This window comes from Cimex lectularius, unplaced genomic scaffold (assembly GCF_000648675.2).
Source record: "Cimex lectularius strain Harlan isolate CLEC.00 unplaced genomic scaffold, Clec_2.1 scaffold196, whole genome shotgun sequence".
NCBI classification, from domain to species: domain Eukaryota; kingdom Metazoa; phylum Arthropoda; class Insecta; order Hemiptera; family Cimicidae; genus Cimex; species Cimex lectularius.
The window spans coordinates 871,504-889,643 of record NW_019392958.1 but is presented as its reverse complement, the minus strand read 5'-3'; the positions used below and the strand labels follow the sequence as shown (position 1 = coordinate 889,643).

The 18,140-nt window shown below is 30.9% G+C and overlaps 1 protein-coding gene across 1 annotated transcript in view; it reads left to right on the top strand.

Annotated features, from left to right (window-relative positions):
* The first annotated feature begins 2,525 nt into the window (after window positions 1-2,525).
* Window positions 2,526-18,140, top strand: part of LOC106666554 (zwei Ig domain protein zig-8) — a 658,162-nt gene continuing 642,547 nt past the window's right edge. The window contains exon 1 of the mRNA XM_014393829.2: window positions 2,526-2,630. The gene's annotated coding sequence lies outside the window, so the exon portion shown is untranslated. The remainder of the gene's footprint in view (window positions 2,631-18,140) is intronic.

Sequence of the window (18,140 nt, the reverse complement as noted above, 5' to 3'; positions counted from 1 at the left end):
GTAAAGTAAATTGAAATATCAAAATCGCGTTTACCTCCGTTGAAAATAAAATGAATGCGATAAACAAGGGAAAGGATAAACTTTCAGTCTGGTTTATATTAATTTTTAATCCAAAAACCTATCCTTTGGTTATTTCGCATTTTTTATATAATTAACACTATGTTTATATTTTCCAAATCTTTGTATTAAACTTACGAAAAATCATTATTTTAAAAGTATTAAATTTATATTTTTAATATTTTATTTTCAGCGACATGCCTTTTTATGTCTTTTACCTCTATTTCAGAGTTTACGTTGAAAAAAAAAGCTTTGGAAATTAATTACATTCGTGCCAAACTATGTCTTTTTATACGTTTTACCCTTATTTCAGCGTTTAGGTTGAACTTTTTTAAAATTCTGTCTTTATATATTTTTAAATTAAGACATTTACACTATCCATAAAAAATATTAAAAAAATAAAGGAGAAGGAGGACAAATGTTGGGTTATCCGCGAGGAGATTTCTGGGACGAACTGGTTCTGTTTCTCAGAGGGCTTAATGAGACTTAATTTTTTTCAAAGTCGTCAAAAGAATTTAAAAAATGTAAAAAAAGGGCCAACTTTGGAATAGCATATTTTCTCAGCCTTTTAAGTATCAGACCCGGGCTAGATTAAATTTTTTAGAAAATGTTACGCCGAACAAGTTGACTTTTTTAAATGTTTGCCTGGGTTCAGTCGTTCATCAGTAAATTCAAAAATTCTGGAACATGTCAATTTTTGCATTTTTTACGACAAATTCAAATTGAGCTGGAACCAGGAAATCCGTACGTACATGGAACGGCGCTCTTTAGCAATAGATAGGAAAGCTTTCAATTGGTCACCTTGCACTTTGCCAGATTTCACAATTGTTTTCGAGTCATTCCCGATTTTTGCAATGAATTATTTTCGAGCGAAACTATACCTTTTTATATATTTTACCCCCGTTTCAGAGTTTAAATTGATCATTTTTTAAAGATCGGTTCTTATTTTTTTAAATTTTTTTTAAAATTAATACATTCACACTATCCATTTAAAAAAAATCCTAACTCAAGCAGAAAAGTGGGAAATTTTGGATTATCCGCTAGGAATTTTCTTGGACGAACTGGTTCTATTTCTCACAGGGTTTAGTGAGACTTAAACTTTTCAAGGTAGTCAAAAAAATTTAAAACATTTAAACAAAATGTCCAACTTTGGAAACGCATATTTTCTCATTTTTTGGAAGTATCAGACCTGCGCTAGGTCAAATGTTTTAGAAAATTTTACGCTGAACAAGTTGGCTTTTTTAAATGTTTTTTTAGGTTCAGTCAGTCATCAGCCAATTCAAAAATTCGGGAACATGTCAATTTTTACATTTTTTACGAAAATTTCAAATTAAGCTGGAACAGGTAAATCGTACTTGGAGCGGCGCTTTTTAGCAGTCGATAGGAAACTTTAATAAGCTTTCTATTGGTCACCTTCCACTTTTCAAGATTTCACAACTGTTTTCGAGGTTTCGCAATTTTAGGGCAAAAATAGTTATATATTGTAGTATTTTACATGCTCATGAAAAAAAACCGATCACTCCCACCCACTCGATTTTCAAGAATGTAAAATTTTTGAATTTTCAAATTTAAGTAAATTTTACGCTCTAAAACTTTTGTTCGAGGACTTTTTCAACAAATTGTCCTGTGAAGGGACAATTCTCACTTTTTCTTACTTTGGCTTTTGGTTTGAGAATTACTTCTGCTGTTGATAATACTTGTTTACATCATCACGTAAATCCACATTTTTCATCCCATTTCACAGTTGTTGTGGCAGTTTGGCTTAGAATAACGTATTGAAACAAAAGTTTTGTGGTAAAATCGGGACAGATAGAGATCGGGTTGTTCTATGAGCGGAAACGATTGAGAAATCGGGCAAAGTTTCAGGTTTTTTAAAATTTCCTATTGATTGCAAAAGGGCGTAGCTCCAGGGCGATTTCCTGGCTCCACAGATCAATTTGAAGTTTTCGTAAAAACTGTAAAAATTGATACGTTACAGAATTTTTGAATTTACTGATGAACGACTGAAGCTAGGAACACATTTAAAAAATATTAACAAGACACCTTGTTCAGCGAAAAATTTTCTAAAAAATGAGACACATCGCAGATCTGTGACTTAAAAGTTTGTGAAAATTTGCATTTCCAAAGTTGACAATTTTTTTCGTGCAAAAACCAAGTGGTCGGTTTTTATGGACAATGTAGTTAGAATTGTGTTCATTTTGTGTATGTTGCTTTGTGAGTTTTTTTTGTTATAAAAATGGAAAGGGGATGTGGTTGCGGCTTGATGAATTTTGACAGGCCTACTAGGGAGAAAAAAATGACGCCAATTCTGCCTTCATCTCCATGTAAGTCAATCGTAAAGGGGTGCAAGAAAAGGCTTCGGCCTGGAGGCGGCAAACGGGGCTTTAATTCAGCGAAGGGGGTTGCGGTAGGTTGCGCTGACTCCGAGCCCGCCGCCTCTCCAGTCTTCACCCGGCTTCCCTGGCATCGCCACGCCGCTCCCTTTTCGCTGAATCACGTGCTTCGCAGTGCCAATTTTGTGTTTGTGCTCAAGAAAGACTGAACGGAACGGACCCACGGGCTGATTCGGATCGGTGAGTGAATTTTTATCCGGATAAAATTCCGTCTGGTTTCATTTTTTCAAAAATCCTCTTACTCCCGCAAAATATTTTTTTTCTTCAAAATTATCAGATATTGTTAAACAAATTTATACAAATCGAATAATATTACTGGCACCACTAACCTATTTATAATATACAATTAATAAACCTATAACTTTATCGTTGGACAAAAATGTTATCGACATTTATTTCAACATATTTAGAAATTAATTAATCTTTTTATCTAAGATCTTGGTTGACATGAAAAAGTTAGTGTCACGAGCAGGATTCGAACCCACGACCTTTGCCTTCGAATCCCGGTCGTGTCACTAACTTTTTCATTTCAACCAAGACTTTACGTAAAAAGATTAATTAATTGACAAAAGTAATTTGGCCAATGAGACTACTAATTAAATATATTCAGAAATGAATCGCTCAATAAATAGCTTTCTAAGCTAAAATTTTTTGCGATAAATAATAATTTTCGAGGAAATTTTATTATGGACAATAATATATCATGTACTTGGTGATTTTTTCACAAACAAATAATGACAAAAAGACTATGAAATTTAACGAGATTTTGACATTGAAAAATAATTTTCTATGGAAATTTTAATATGTTCCATTTTTTCAATTAAAAAAAAACTACATGATTGTTATATAAAATATACATGCTTTTATCTTAGCACATCTATTGCAATCTATTATTCCGAAGATATTCATAATATATTTAAGACCTTAAAAAATATTTTATAACAAATAATAAAAAGATTTTAAAAGGAAATTTGGTTATTCCATATTTTATTGTAAAAAAACTTAAAATTCAAAATGAAATTTGGGCAAAAAAGCACAAAATTTTAATTTCTATGGTAAAAAATTTAAATTATTCAATGGAAATTATTTTTTTAATAAAACAACCTAACTTTTTTTAAAATCAGCTTTATTATGGATAATTCACTGTCAATAAATATCTCAAAACATAGAAAAATACCATTTGACAATTCCTTTTTGTCAGACTTGTTAAAAGCCGTATTCAGTTATTTTAGACAATAGAAAAATTCAATTAATCATTTTAATTTTTAAATTTATTATTTTTGTGATCTAAGGTCTTCGCTGAGATGAGAGTCGTAGTGTCACGAGCGGGATTCGAACCGAGTACCTTCGGCTCAATACCGCCGCTGCTTTAACCAATTATGCTATCGTGATTTCAAACTTCAAGACCTTAGATGAAAAGAATAATTAATATGGTCAATTATGACCGCTAAACCTATATGAATTTATTTTTAAACTTTAATTTATTGCGAGTGTGGGATTTATCCATGAGTGTTTCAAACAATAAGTTTTTGTTTTTTTTGCAATGTTTCGAGCATCTTAGTACTGTTTATCAAGGTGGCCAAACGACAGAATTTTACAATTTGACACGTAAAAATATTTTTCTATTTTATTTTAAAACAAACCTTTTACAAATGTTACAGTCTCTTTGCCTTCATACTTTAAAATAAAATTCATTGTGTTTTATAAATATGAATATTCAAAAAATTCTGAAACGTTAGAAAAAAGCTAATGGATAATGATCTATGTTTTTATTTTAAATGATTTTACCTATTTAAAACATTTTCATTAATGAGAAAATCAATCTTGTACGATCTGCATTTTTTCGTTTTGATGTTGTTGATGACGATGATGATGATGAATGGGGACTAGGAATTTGAAGCTTTTATTCTCCAGAATTGTAGCTTTCTTGATTTTTTATTTTATTTTCCCAGTTTCTTAGTTCTGTCTGTCGACTCTTTTTTTAAGAAGAACAAGATCATTGACTTGTTACAATTTCTTTCGTGGATCCCACGTTATGATGATCACATTCGAAGTTGATATGGGAGGCTGTTTCTTCCTCCTCATCGCATATTCTGCAAATGGTATCATCGTTGAACATGCCCATGTTATATAGATGTTTTCTCAGATGCTAGTGACCGGTTAATAGTCCCTTTTCTGTTCTGAGTCTGACCCGCTCCAATTGCACCAGTGAGTTTGCCAGTCTTGGTAAGGGTTGTTTTAGCATAAATTTACTGAGTCAAGCACCTCTAGAGTTTATTCACTTCTCCGTTTGTCTTTTTTAGATCCTTTCGTTTGTTTTTCTTACCCCAAAAATATTTTCACGGCCAGGATCTCCTCCTGTGGCTATTATGTCCGCCTTTTCGTTACCGAAATTCCGATGTATCCAAGATTTCATTTCAATTTTTTCTAAAAAAGAAACTGACTTGAGAATTTGAAGTAAGTTTATCAGAAATAGCAGTATCTAATTTTTCCAAATATTTTCTAAAAAATAAATAAATACAGAATAAAATATGAAATAAAAATGATTGGGTTGTTAACTGAAATCATCCCTTTTTTTTCAAAAAAACCTAAAACTAATAAATAGAGTTGTTAGTCTTCCTGACAAAGATGATTAGACATACAGAATAGTAAATATTTTTAAATTATTCACAATAAATTGAGATTCTAACAATATTATAAAAGAATTGTGATATAAAAATATACAAAATCTAAACAAAATTAAACAATTTCATTCACTAATTTCGTGGTCCGCTTGACCAATTAATATATTATAATTAATTAAGGTTTTTAAACATTAAATATAATTTAAAATTTGCAAGAAAATACTAATAACCCAGGTCAGATCGTAAAGACTGAAAATAGCAAAACACAAGTTGAAAATAATATTAAGTAATTCTCTTCATTTACTTATATTAACAATATATAAAAAAATATTCAAATTTATTTTAAACATCGTTTTATTATTATTTTGTTATAAATAAAATTATGTTCTAAAAAATTAAACCTCAAACCAAAATAAATAGTTTCTTACCCCCCCCCCAAAGAAAAAATTCTAAAAAGTAACCTATAAATTATATAATTTTTCACTTAATTACAATGGATGTGATATAATGTATATTGGTCAAACAAAAAATACTGGCAGCGGGTAAAAGAACCATGGCAATGATTTGAAGATACAATAAAAAAATAACTCAGCCATTTTCTAATATACAAATAGCTCAAAATTTAAACATTTTATTTTCTTTATAGTGCCAACGTTTCGATCTTTATTGAGATCATCATCATCATCATCTGTTGAGAGTGCCCAAACTCACGACACGCAAGAATGGCACAATTACGCAGAAAACAAACACTTTGAGCCTTGAAGATGATGTCAATAAAGATCGTAACGTTGGTACAATAAAAAAATGTTTTTCTGAAACGTACGTCACACCAGAACGCATCTCACGATTTCCGAATGATCATCAACTAACGGTCACTAATCACCACACATACACCCAATTTAAAACTGCACATTTTGAATTTTGAACAAAATCCTTTTAAAAGAGAAATCTTGGAATTCATGTATGTTACCAAAATAGGAAAAAAACTTAAATAAAATAATGTAATTACCCCCACCTATCTCGCTATTATATTCCGATATTAAAAAAAATTATTTTTTTAAATGTAAAATCGTGGTTAAGATGAAAAGGTTAGCGTCACGAGCGGTATTCGAACCCACGATCTTCGGCTGTGGAGTGGATCGAAGTCACGATAGCTCAACTGATTAGAACTCGAAGTATTTAGCGCCGTAGAAGGTGGGTTCGAATCCCGCTGGTAACACTAAATTTTTCATCTCAACCAAGACTACACAAAAAGAATAATTCATTCAAAGAAGTAATTTGGTCAAGTAGACCAATAACATAATGGACTTATAAAAATAATTTTTAAAATTTATAAAAATTAATTTAAAAAATATATAAATTAAACAATCCAATATTTTAAATTTCGGCGCAAACTCTCAACATAAATGACGATTTTGAAAAAACTTCCTTAATGTAAAATAAAAAGTATACAAATAAAATAATCTCAAATAAATAAAAATTGTTATGAAAAATGCATAAGATAAAAGATAGTAAAAATAAACGATCAAATTAAATTTAAAAAAATGATTTCACAACTGTGCATTTGAAAAACAATAGGTCATTTTTACCATTTTGGCCAAAAAAGGAATTTTTTTTAAATATACAAAATATATAAGTACAAAAATGTATATATAAATATAAATTACTGATGATCTTTTAGAATACAAGATGGCTATAAATAAATTGTAAATTTAATACAATATAACAGAACCTATTAATAATATGTTCTAAAATATGAATGAAAATATTATACTTATGTCTTTTTATAAAAAAGGGTGGGTGCTCATGAAGAGTGTAAATTCCAAAAACGAGAAATAAACGTAAATAAATAATTTATTTGTTGTTATTTAAAAAAATAAAATGTTTTTTAACATTAACTAAACAATTTAGTAATTCGTCTTAAAAATTCCACGATTTTAATAAAACAACTTTAAAAGAAAAAAAAATCCTTCGCAAAAAAATGTATTTTAATTTAATGTCATTTTAAAACTGACGAACTATACTCCTACCGAAATTTCGAACTTATAAAAAAATGTGTAGAGATTAGTGACCGTTAATCGATAGTTATTCAGATATCGTGAGATGTGGTCGGGTGTGATGTAGGTTTCAGAAAAACATTTTCTTTATCGTGCCAACGTTTCGATCTTTTATTGAGATCATCTTCAGGGCTCAAAGTGTTTGTCTTCTGTGTAATTGTGCCATCCTTGCGTGTCGTGTTGAGAGGGCCCAACGTTGGCACGATAAAGAAAATGTTTTTCTGAAACCTACATCACACCCGACCGCATCTCACGATATCTGAATAATAAAAAAAAAAAATTCAAAATACTTGTTTATATTTTCATTTAGTTTTACAACTGTACTCCTACTGAAATTTCAAACTTATAAAAATTTTTTCAAAATACATGTTTATATTTTCATTTAGTTTTACAAACTAAATTTTCATCTACAAAGAAAAGTCTACTAAAAAAATAAACATTTTGTGAAAATTTATTGACTTAGAGAGCAATAGTTTTTCTTTAGTAAATTAAAAATTTTCAAGCAATTTTTAATGGATACCCTATTGACTATAACCAGGAAAATGTGGAATATAGAAGTTTTGAGGTCAGGCCAGTCGTTATATATTTACGCTATCACGCAACGAATGAACAATTATGAAAACCTCCGTTTTGACCAAACATATTTAAAATTTAAATTCGAACATTTATTATTAGAACGTTTCAGTGTGATGTTCTGATTAAAAAGCATGAGTAAAAACATTGGAATGGTGAAGTACAGTTGAACCTTTCCCAGCCCTCAAAGCTTACCACAAACCATTATTTTCCTCACTCCTCGGCCAACCCTTCCGCCTGTCTATCGTGCAGTCTTTCTAGGCCGAAGAAAGTAGGGAGATTGTAATAAAGAAATAATTGTACAATCTTTTCATTTAAATTTTATTTATATAAATGGCAATATTAAGCGTTTTTTTCAATCTAATTACAAAATTCACAGGTTTTCGTGGTCCGCTTGACCAATTAACATTTTTCTATTAATTAATGTTTTTAGTTGAGGTAAAAAGTCAGTGTCACGAGCGGGATTCGAACCCACGGGACACGACATTCGGCTAGATACGCCCCTGCTCTACCACTTGAGCTATCGTGACCTCGATCCACTCGGTCACTAACTTCCCATCTCAACCCCACCTTTTGAATTTTCCCTCGATCGTTTTGTCATCGAAAGTTTGGCACGATAAAGAAAATGTTTTTCTAAAACCTACGTCACACCAGACCGCATGTCCCGATCTCCAAATAAAAATACAATAACTAATGTTTACAAAATTAATAAATTTTCCTATTTAAAAAATATTGCGGGTCTGAGAGGTCCAAAAATAGAGCCGGAGTTGGTACTTTCTCCTCTTCTTAGAGACGTTTATGTTTCGGAAAAGTGCTGGACCAAGTATTTTCTTCGACGTTGACTTCATTTTTTGGAGAAATTAACCAAACATCCCGACATAGCCCTCTCCCTAAAATACTTGATTGACTATCACTTCTAATCTTTCCGACACCTTATTTTACTTTGTATTCTTTTTAAATTCAATAAACAGACAGAAACCGTTTACCAAATATTGATTATTTGGAGAGAATGTTTCGATCTTTATTGAAGTTTACAAGTACATGTAGGAAAAAAAACGTCCCGTATGTATTTGTAAAATTTAAACAATGTTTATAAATCCCAGGCCCTGAAGATGATCACAATAAAGATCCAAACGTTGGCACGATAAAGAAAATGTTTTTCTGAAACCTACATCACACCAGACCGCATCTCACGATTTCTAAATAAATATATTAAAAAAGAAAATCAATTTATTCAAACAGACACAAGTCGATATTCTGTTCTATTCTGTGTAGTATATATTCTGTTCTATAAATTATTCAACTTGAAAAGTAAAAGGTTCAACTTTTGAAATTTTTTAGAGATTTTGAATCTAAGAATCTAATAAAAGAAACAAGATTGAATTTTGCCAGATTTTATTTGAGTTTATCAACCAATGAAAAAAAAAAATAAACACACGTTTTAGAGTTTGATTTTGATTTATCTGATATTTTAACTTTAGCAATAAACTCGATTGTGTTATTTTTTACAGTAAATAAAAACACTATTGTTTAACAAAACTTTTTCCAGTACAATACGCTAAACAAATTCATTGTAAAATGATTCTGTTGTGAACTATCATTAATACTAGAAGGAAAAGTTTGTTTCTCCTCCCTGTTAAATCATGCTACTTTTTTTGTCCGTTTTAATTTTTTAATTTGGATGGAAGCCAAAGGTACAAATAATACCGAGTGTCTAGGTTTTTGTTTTATCAATGTCCATTGTGAAAATTTAAGCAGTAATGTGTGATAATAGATGTGAGTACAATTATTTTGAAACTTCTAATTTTAATTAATTTCTTGAAATTCATGTTAAGGAATGTAAAGTTTTTGGGAAAAAAGTAAAATAATTTAATTAATTTTTTCTATTGGCGAACGTTTTCAGAGGAAATATTTTCTATAATTTAAGGTTTATAATCAACAACATACCTGACCTTAACTCATATTTACAATCTTTTCTGTTTTTCAGTGTCGAATCAATGTTTCATATGCACAGATAATATTCTCTCTATATTTCTTTCAAATTTCTCTTGAGATTTTTTTCAGGATTTTTTTGAAACTCGAATTTTGAGGAGGGAAGGTAATTATCATTTTATCACACCAGACCTCATCTCACAATCTCCAAATAATCATTTACTAACGGTCACTAAACACACACATTAACAAATAATATTGTATCAACTTAAAATACTTACAGTAACATATTTACGACGGGTAAAATCGTTGAAATGAAAACAGATAGGAGACATTGACACTAGTATTCAAAAAAACCTGCTGATTCTTTCATGAACTGGGTTGTCTGAAATGCTAACAATTTAAATTTCTTTATAATTACGGACTACGTCCATATTAATATTTGATTACGTTTTGCCACCAGAGAACTTTCGACTTTACTCCAACAATCTTTTAGTACTGATTATGGAAGTAAAAAGTTTTGATTTATCGATTTGTATAAGCTCACACCAACGTACACACATGCGTACAGTATATTTTCCGTATTGTGGAGAATTCCTCCTCGAGGAACTGTCAACAACTAGGTCATTTTAGACCCTAACTCATGAGATTTGTATCTATACTTGAAGTTCTATGGAAAGAAAACATCATCTCCGAGTGAAATGAATGGATTGAGGATCTTGCAGAGCCTTGAGGTGTTTCAGCAGATTTAGGTTAAGAGCTAGACGACTTGGATAAACTATCAATTACAAAGGAGGTCAATTATGCCTTACATCTATCCTCGGAGACCCTTTTTCTCAAGATTGCTCATTAATCCGATGTGACACATTTTCTAGAACGCTCGTATAAAGTCAAGGCATATGAAAAGTTTATGTTTTGTAAAGTCCAAACATTCTTAAAAAAATCCCATTTTATCAATTTAAAAAAACAAAATTTCCAGAGGTGCATTCCAATCGCTTCCATGATCCACCGGGTTCCCTATCCATAGGGCGTTGCAAGAAAACAAAAACAAAAAGAAATTCCGATTTTGGAGCTCCATGAAAGTACTTGGTACCATCCAGTGAGTCAATTCCCTTTTTTCTGTGAAAAGAAATCATTTCCTTTTCCATCTTCTGGGAGTGCACCCGCTCCTTTCATTTAAAAAAAAATTAGATAAATTTTTGTTTGATACAATTATTAAAATAGGTTTTAAAAAAGCTTTATATATTTTATTTATGCTAAGAGAAGCAATTGTGTTCATTTTTCCTGTGGTTTCATTCTTTTCATTTTAGTTCAGCGCAGTTTCTTATTTTATTTTATTTTTTATAATAAAGGAAATTTGTTTATGTTCCAAATTTTTTATTTATTTCTTTTCCTCATTAAATTTTAATTTGTGGGCATACTTGAAGCACAAGTCATTTTCGAACATTCAAAAATACTTTATAGTTTTATTAGGTTAGATTAAAAAACTCTGAGTTTCAATAACTCATTAATCATAATAAACAAATTGGCATGTTATTATTAGTTTAAAAAAAGTTCCCTTCCAAAATATCAAATAAAATTTATTTGCAATTTTTGCTTTTTTAGCTTATGGTACTTACTAATCGTTACAGAAAGAAAAAGAATGGTGGTTTCGTTTCGTCTCAGCATGTGGTCCAATGCGGGTCAAAATTGCTTCTTCAATTACATCCGTGAATTACGCCAACTTGCAGTTCAACGAATGGCAATCAGCGAGATTGAACTACAGTCAATTTCTACCTTTCGATTCTTGAATTGGCTCATCGAACCTCTTTTTCTCTCCCTTTTTCTATATATCAAAAATGCCTTGGCCTCCCGTATTTTATGAGACGTATGAGAAAAAAAATAAATCTCGTTGTGATGGAGGGACGAAAGGCATTCTGGGCAAAAAATGTCTTGTAATGAACTAAAAGGGACGTGATCGGTTAAAAAACCAGTTCCGTTCGATTTTGTAAGGGTTAGTTACAGTATAAAATACCGGCAGCTTTTGAGTATGAAATTGACTGTAATTATTATTTGGCTGCAATTAATCAATCAGTTCTCTTAATATTTTTGAGATTCGTTTCTTACACTTGCCACTATGAAATTAAATATTCATATTTTCTATACAAAGTTTTACAATATTTTACATACTTTTAAATATTTTTGATACAGAACAATATCGAAGTTTTGTAAAACGAGAGAGTTGGTGTCCGAGAGGATCGAAGTCACGATGGCTCAAGTATTAGAGTAGCGGCGTATTGAGCCGAAAGGTCGTGGGTTCGAATCCCGCTCGTGACACTGACTTTTTCATCTCAACCAATACCTTACATGGTAAGAATAATTAATTGAAAGAAGTACTTTGGTCAATTGACCACTAAACCGTAAATGGATTAATATTTAAAAAGTAAAAGAAGTATCACTTCACTAAGCAGCTCCCCGTGGCCATTCAAAAGTCGCTCAGAATCGAATCCTGTTTACACGACATTTGAAAATGCAAAAAGAGGGAAAATTCGAACGGTTATAGGTTCAGATGGAGAAGTGGTGTCCGAGAGGATCAAGGTCACGATAGCTCAAGTGTTTAGTGCAGCGGCGTATTTAGCCAGAGGTCGTGGGTTCGAATCCCGACCGTGACACTGACTTTTCCAACTCAACGAAGACCTTTCATATTAAGAATAATTAATTGAAAGAAGTACTTTGGTCAATTGACCACTAAAACGTAAACGGGTTATGTAAAAGGACTCTATAGCAATTTAATAACTGAACAAATATAATACCTTGATCGATGGGGCAAAACTGTGAGCATATACAAATCTAATGATACCAAACTAACGTCGCAATGATATATATATACATGTTTTCCTGTTCTAATTATACTTCTGCTCATATGGATTAGAGTTCACTATTGATAAGATTTTTATTGACTTTTTATCAGTTCAGTAGATAACGCAAGTTTTGTCCTGGGGGTTGGTCCACTATTTATGCGTCTCCCATAATTTTCTTGTTTTCCTTATCTGCCATCTTCAGTGTTTTATTTTTTGCTATACATTTTTGTATTGAGAAAATGGATTTTTTCCATGGTTGGAAATTTTTGGTTAAAAAAATGAATTTATACAATGCTCGCAAATTTTAGATTCAATCAAAGTACACATACTTATATTATGTTTAGTAGTATGTTATAAATATTGATGTTTACAAGAATGACACCTTTACAAAACGAAAAAGAAACACTTTGAGTGATTACAAATATTTTGATTGAACCTAAAATTTTATATTTGTATGAATTCATTTTTTAATCTTAAATTTTCTAACAATATATAAACTTATTTTTTCTAATCTAAAATTTTCTAGTATAGTATAAATTTATTTTTTTTATCTAAAATTTTCTAGTATAGTATAAATTTATTTTTTAAATCTAAAATTTTCTTGTATAGTACAAATTTATTTTGTTAAATCTAAAATTTTCTAACATTGTATAAATCCATTTTTTTATCTAAAATTTTCTAGCATTATATAAATTTATTTTTTTTATCTAAAATTTTCTAGTATAGTATACATTTATTTTTTAAATCTAAAATTTTCTTATAAATTTATTTTTTACATCTAAAATTTTCTAGCATTGCATAAATTCATTTTTTTATCTAAAATTTTTTAGCAATATATAAATTTATTTTTTTTAATCTAAAATTTTCTAGCATAGTGTAAATTTATGTTTTTAAATCGAAAATTTTCTAGCATTGTATAAATTCATTTTTTTAATCTGAAATTATCTAGCATTGTACAAATTCATTTTTTTTCGACATCCTATATGCATTTGTAAAACTTAAACAATGTTTAAAAATCCCCGGCCCTGAAGATGATCTCAATAAAGATCAAAACGTTGGCACGAAATGAGAAAATGTTTTTCTAAAACCTACGTCACACCAGACCGCACTTCACGATCTCCAAATATGGTACTAATAATAGCCTAGAAAGAAATGGAAATAAAAGAGAAATAAAACTGGTAAAATGAAAAGGGTAACAGGTTATAGAATACATACCAAAAATTAAACTCCTTAATTAACTCATATCTGTAATTCCATGCATGTCTAGCGTAATGAATTAAGGACTGCGAATTTGAGCCACTCAAAAACCGTAACAGATCAGCTCTGGGGAGAGTGAAACATCCGTGATGCAATGATCGAATCTCACCCAGGGATGAGCACTCGGCCAAGTTTCAATGGAAAGCGAATTGCACGATGAACAGATTCCCAATTCCCCTCTAATCCAAAAAGCCGAGTATACGTGCAAAACCTCACTTCTTAGGTTAAATAGCCATCGCACCTCATAGGGACGAAGATCGTCAGACTTGTCTCCATCTAGGTCAAACAAGGCAGGAGAAATTTATACTTATTTGTAAACGGAGAGATGCGTAGATGCTTGGACACGTGACCGTCATTCTTCGTGATGTTGATTTTTAATTTGACTAATAAGAAGTGAAAAATAATAGATAAATAATTCTGTCCCAGAAGATTGACCTTATATTAAACTATTCAGAAATTGTGAGATGCGGTCTGGTGTGATAGGTTTCAGAAAAACATTTTCTTTATCGTGCCAACGTTTCGATCTTTATTGAGATATCCAGGGCCTGGGATCTCCGATTTATGAATAATTATCGATTAACGGTCAATAATCACCACACACTTATATTAAACTATTAAAAAGTCAATTTTTTCTATATTCCTATTTTTCCCAGTGTACACATCCAATTTTACACGACCACTCGCTGGTGGTTAATCTCGTATTTGCTAGATTGAGCAGTTGTTCCAGTTCTTCTTCTTCTTCTTCTTTTTCTTCTTCTTCTTTTTTTTTTCTTCTTCTTCTTCTTCTTCTTCTTCCTTTTGAGTGGAAATTGTCCAGTGAACGGGCATAAAGTAAACAGGAGATATTTTCCGTTTTGCTGCAGTTTCTCTAGGAGCAACTGGTAAATTCAGGAGTGATAATTTTGACCTTATCTTTTACATGCTTGACGTGTTGGTTCATCACGTATGTATAATTACGTTGATCCTTTTTTTATAGCAGTTTATAATTTGACGTGTCTTTTCTTAATGAGGAACCCTTCCTGGCTAGTTTTTCACCCTCTTCGTTCCTCTTCTGTTCTTGGCACCCTAGAAATCTGAACAGACAAAATTCTGATTATTGGCTCTTTCTGGTTTTACCAATGCGCAACTAAACCTAATCTGTATAAAGTTGAATCTACCGTTCGTTTTCAAAGTAAATCGATACATTTCGATTTCTATTCCAAGGACGTGAAGGTTATAATAAAATAAATACACAAATATGTAAATGTGTCATAGTCAGAATTCGCTGGTAGACCTTTATCCCAAAATACCCTCTCTGGTTTTTCTATATATTTGCATGTATATGTTTTTGTTTGTGTGTGATATTGAGGTATAAATTATGCCGAATACTACATCCTTTTTTTATGGTGTTAGTTTTAGTCATTCAGCATCAAGAAGATGTTTATATAATCCTGTCCTTGTCTCTGTGTAAAAGATTTTGTTATTTTCAGGTTAAGCAGCACCATTTTAAACTGTGCAGTGCGTGTAAACTAGTTGGAAGTATTAAAGTTGTTATTACAAATATTTATCTTTTATATAAAGTTTAAAAAACGAAGTACACCGACCTGTTTTCATACGGCATTCAAATATTTCCGAGTGCATGAAAGCTTAAATCTTTCTAGTTTGATGTAAATTTTATATTATTTATATAAAAAGTTAAAGTTTTTCGGTGTGAAAGTTAAATAGTTTCCAGTAATAAGATTTTACATTTTGGCAGCACTTAAAGTTTGATACAAGGTTTTATTTCAAATTCAGCTGGCCGAAATATTGGCTCGAATAATACATTTGTAACATCAAATTACCATCCCAATTTGTCCTAGCATACGTAAAAAAATATATTCCGTTTATACCCAATGATCCTGTTCATCGCGAGCTCTCCTTTGATGTTTATTTTTTATTTTTATGAAATAACGTTTTTTTTCTTGTTCCTGAATAATCTTGCAGGTCTATAGTAAGTTAATATTTAAAAATAATTAAAGTTCGTATATGAGTTTTATGTTTTAAATATATAAGGAATTTATTTTAAATTTATGTTTGATCAAATTCGACATATCTTTCAATTTATTTAGCAACGTTGAAATGGGGTTTCTGTTTACATTTTTCTTCAAATTTTCTTCCAAATTCAATTAGTGGCAATGATTCTTCTTAATTTAAGACTAAACAGTTTTTCGATGCGGGAAAAGCTCGGTGATTGGAATAATAAAGTTTTTCCAGAAAGTTGAAATTGAGGTATGAATTAACAATAGTAGTAACAAGGGTTGCAATTAATTAGGCTACGTGTTATAATTGAAAACAAGGGTGTAATCGAACGCCATTTAATCAGCCTAAAATTACACTTTTAAATTTATCTGATATTGCATATCAAAGGAAAGAAAAAATGTGAAAAAAAACGGTAACATGGAAATTTATACTTAACCAAATTGATACAAATAAATTATCAATAAAATAAATCACCTAATAAAATTTATTAATAAGAACAAATATATCCATTACTCAATAATTAATAATAAGTTGATAAAAAATAATAAAATCTGGAATTATTCATTTCGTTTTTAGGCTCTAGATTTTAAATAGAAATTATTTGTACAAAGCAGTGGAATTATAAAAATAGTGATTATTTGGAGATCGTAAGATGCGGTCTGGTGTGACGTAGAGGTTTTAGAAAGAGATTTTCTTTATCGGGCAACGTTTCGACCTTCATTGAAATCACCTTTAGGTCTCAAAGTGTTTGTTTTCTGCGTAATTGTGTCATTCTTGTGTATCATGTTGAGAGTGCCTACATACAAGAATTACGCAGAAAACAAACACTTTGAGCCCTGAAGATGATCTCAATAAAGGTCGAAACGTTGGCACGATAAGGAAAATGTATTTTAAAATCTACGTCACACCAGAACTCATCTCACGATCTCCGAATAATCATTAACTAACGGTCACTAAACACAACACATTTCTATAAAAATAATATTGAAACATAAAATAAAATGATACTTTTAAAAATTTACAGAAATTAAAGAACAACAATATGGTTTTTTCTCTCGTTTAAAACGGTTTTATAATTTATCATATTTGCAGAATAAAATCAATAAACGCTTACAACCGCATATAACCCCCACATGTGGTTCACCCCCCATTGTATTGTACGAACGTATTTATTAGCGTGAGTGGTTCAGCATGCATGGGAGCGGCTGTGACTGAATATCGAGTAACTCATAGGCCCACCGATTTAGGTTAGTGATTATACATTTGTTGTAAGATTGTGGGATGGATCGACGGCGACTTGGTTGTAGTAATACTATCGAGATGCTGCGTCCTCTCTAGTATGATCGTATTTATTAGCGTGATCGTATTTAGGTTATGTGTGAATGGACGTGGCTGTCGAGGAATATCGAGGACTCCACAGGCCCGTCAAAAACATTAAAATTAGTTTAATAGATGAGTGGAATTTGTCTGTTTGAATGTATTTATTCCGTTAGAAGGCGCATAATGAGGAGTGCACGGAGCCTGGTAGCCTTCACTAACTGTATCAATCCAGCCTTAGATGAGACAACGTTGTGTGTCGGGTTTCATCTTAATTGTAATCCTTTGTATTTATAATTTTAAACAAGCTTTAAATTAAATTCTAGTCATTAATGTAATACCCTGTAATAATATAATGTATTTATTGGTTTTTAATCACAACAATAGTTAGTAAGGGGGCGTCGGTGGCCGCAAGGTTTAGGCGTTGACACTGCGCTCATCACTGTAAGGTAAAGGTCCCGGGTTCGAATCCAGCGGCCCTGCATTCGAAACCGATATACTTACAAATGGGCTTTTTTTTTAAAACACCGGCACCCCGAGGGTTTATATGACCTCTGCTGTTGCGAACCCTCGTAAAAAAAATAAAATAAAATAAAAAATAGTTAGTAAGAACAAAAAAACAGTTGGACTTGTAAATGTGTGAATTATTCGTGAGGTAATTTATTTTATATATAAAAAAGGTTATTGTATATATTAATTTATTATTTTTGTCAATCATTAATGTCATAATTACTCATTAATTTACTTTACATAGATGGCTTGTTCACCATATATAACCGAATGCTGGCCATGTACTTCATAACCTAAACCATTGCATTTGTTTTTTCCGATGAGAATTTTTTTTTTCTCTTCTTTCTTGGAAAAGTATGCACTGATGTTTTTGATTTTTTGATGTTAAAAAGTATATTAATTATGTATATTTTCTTAATAAATAGGCCCTGATGATGGCAACATAATGTTGCCGAAAGCTTAGTGATTCCAACGCTTTTGTCCTTCTTTCACCGAGTAAAGACCTTAAAGAAGATATTGAACTCTACATTCTACATTACATTACAATTAATTAAGGTTTTTCGTTGAGATGAAAAAAAGTTA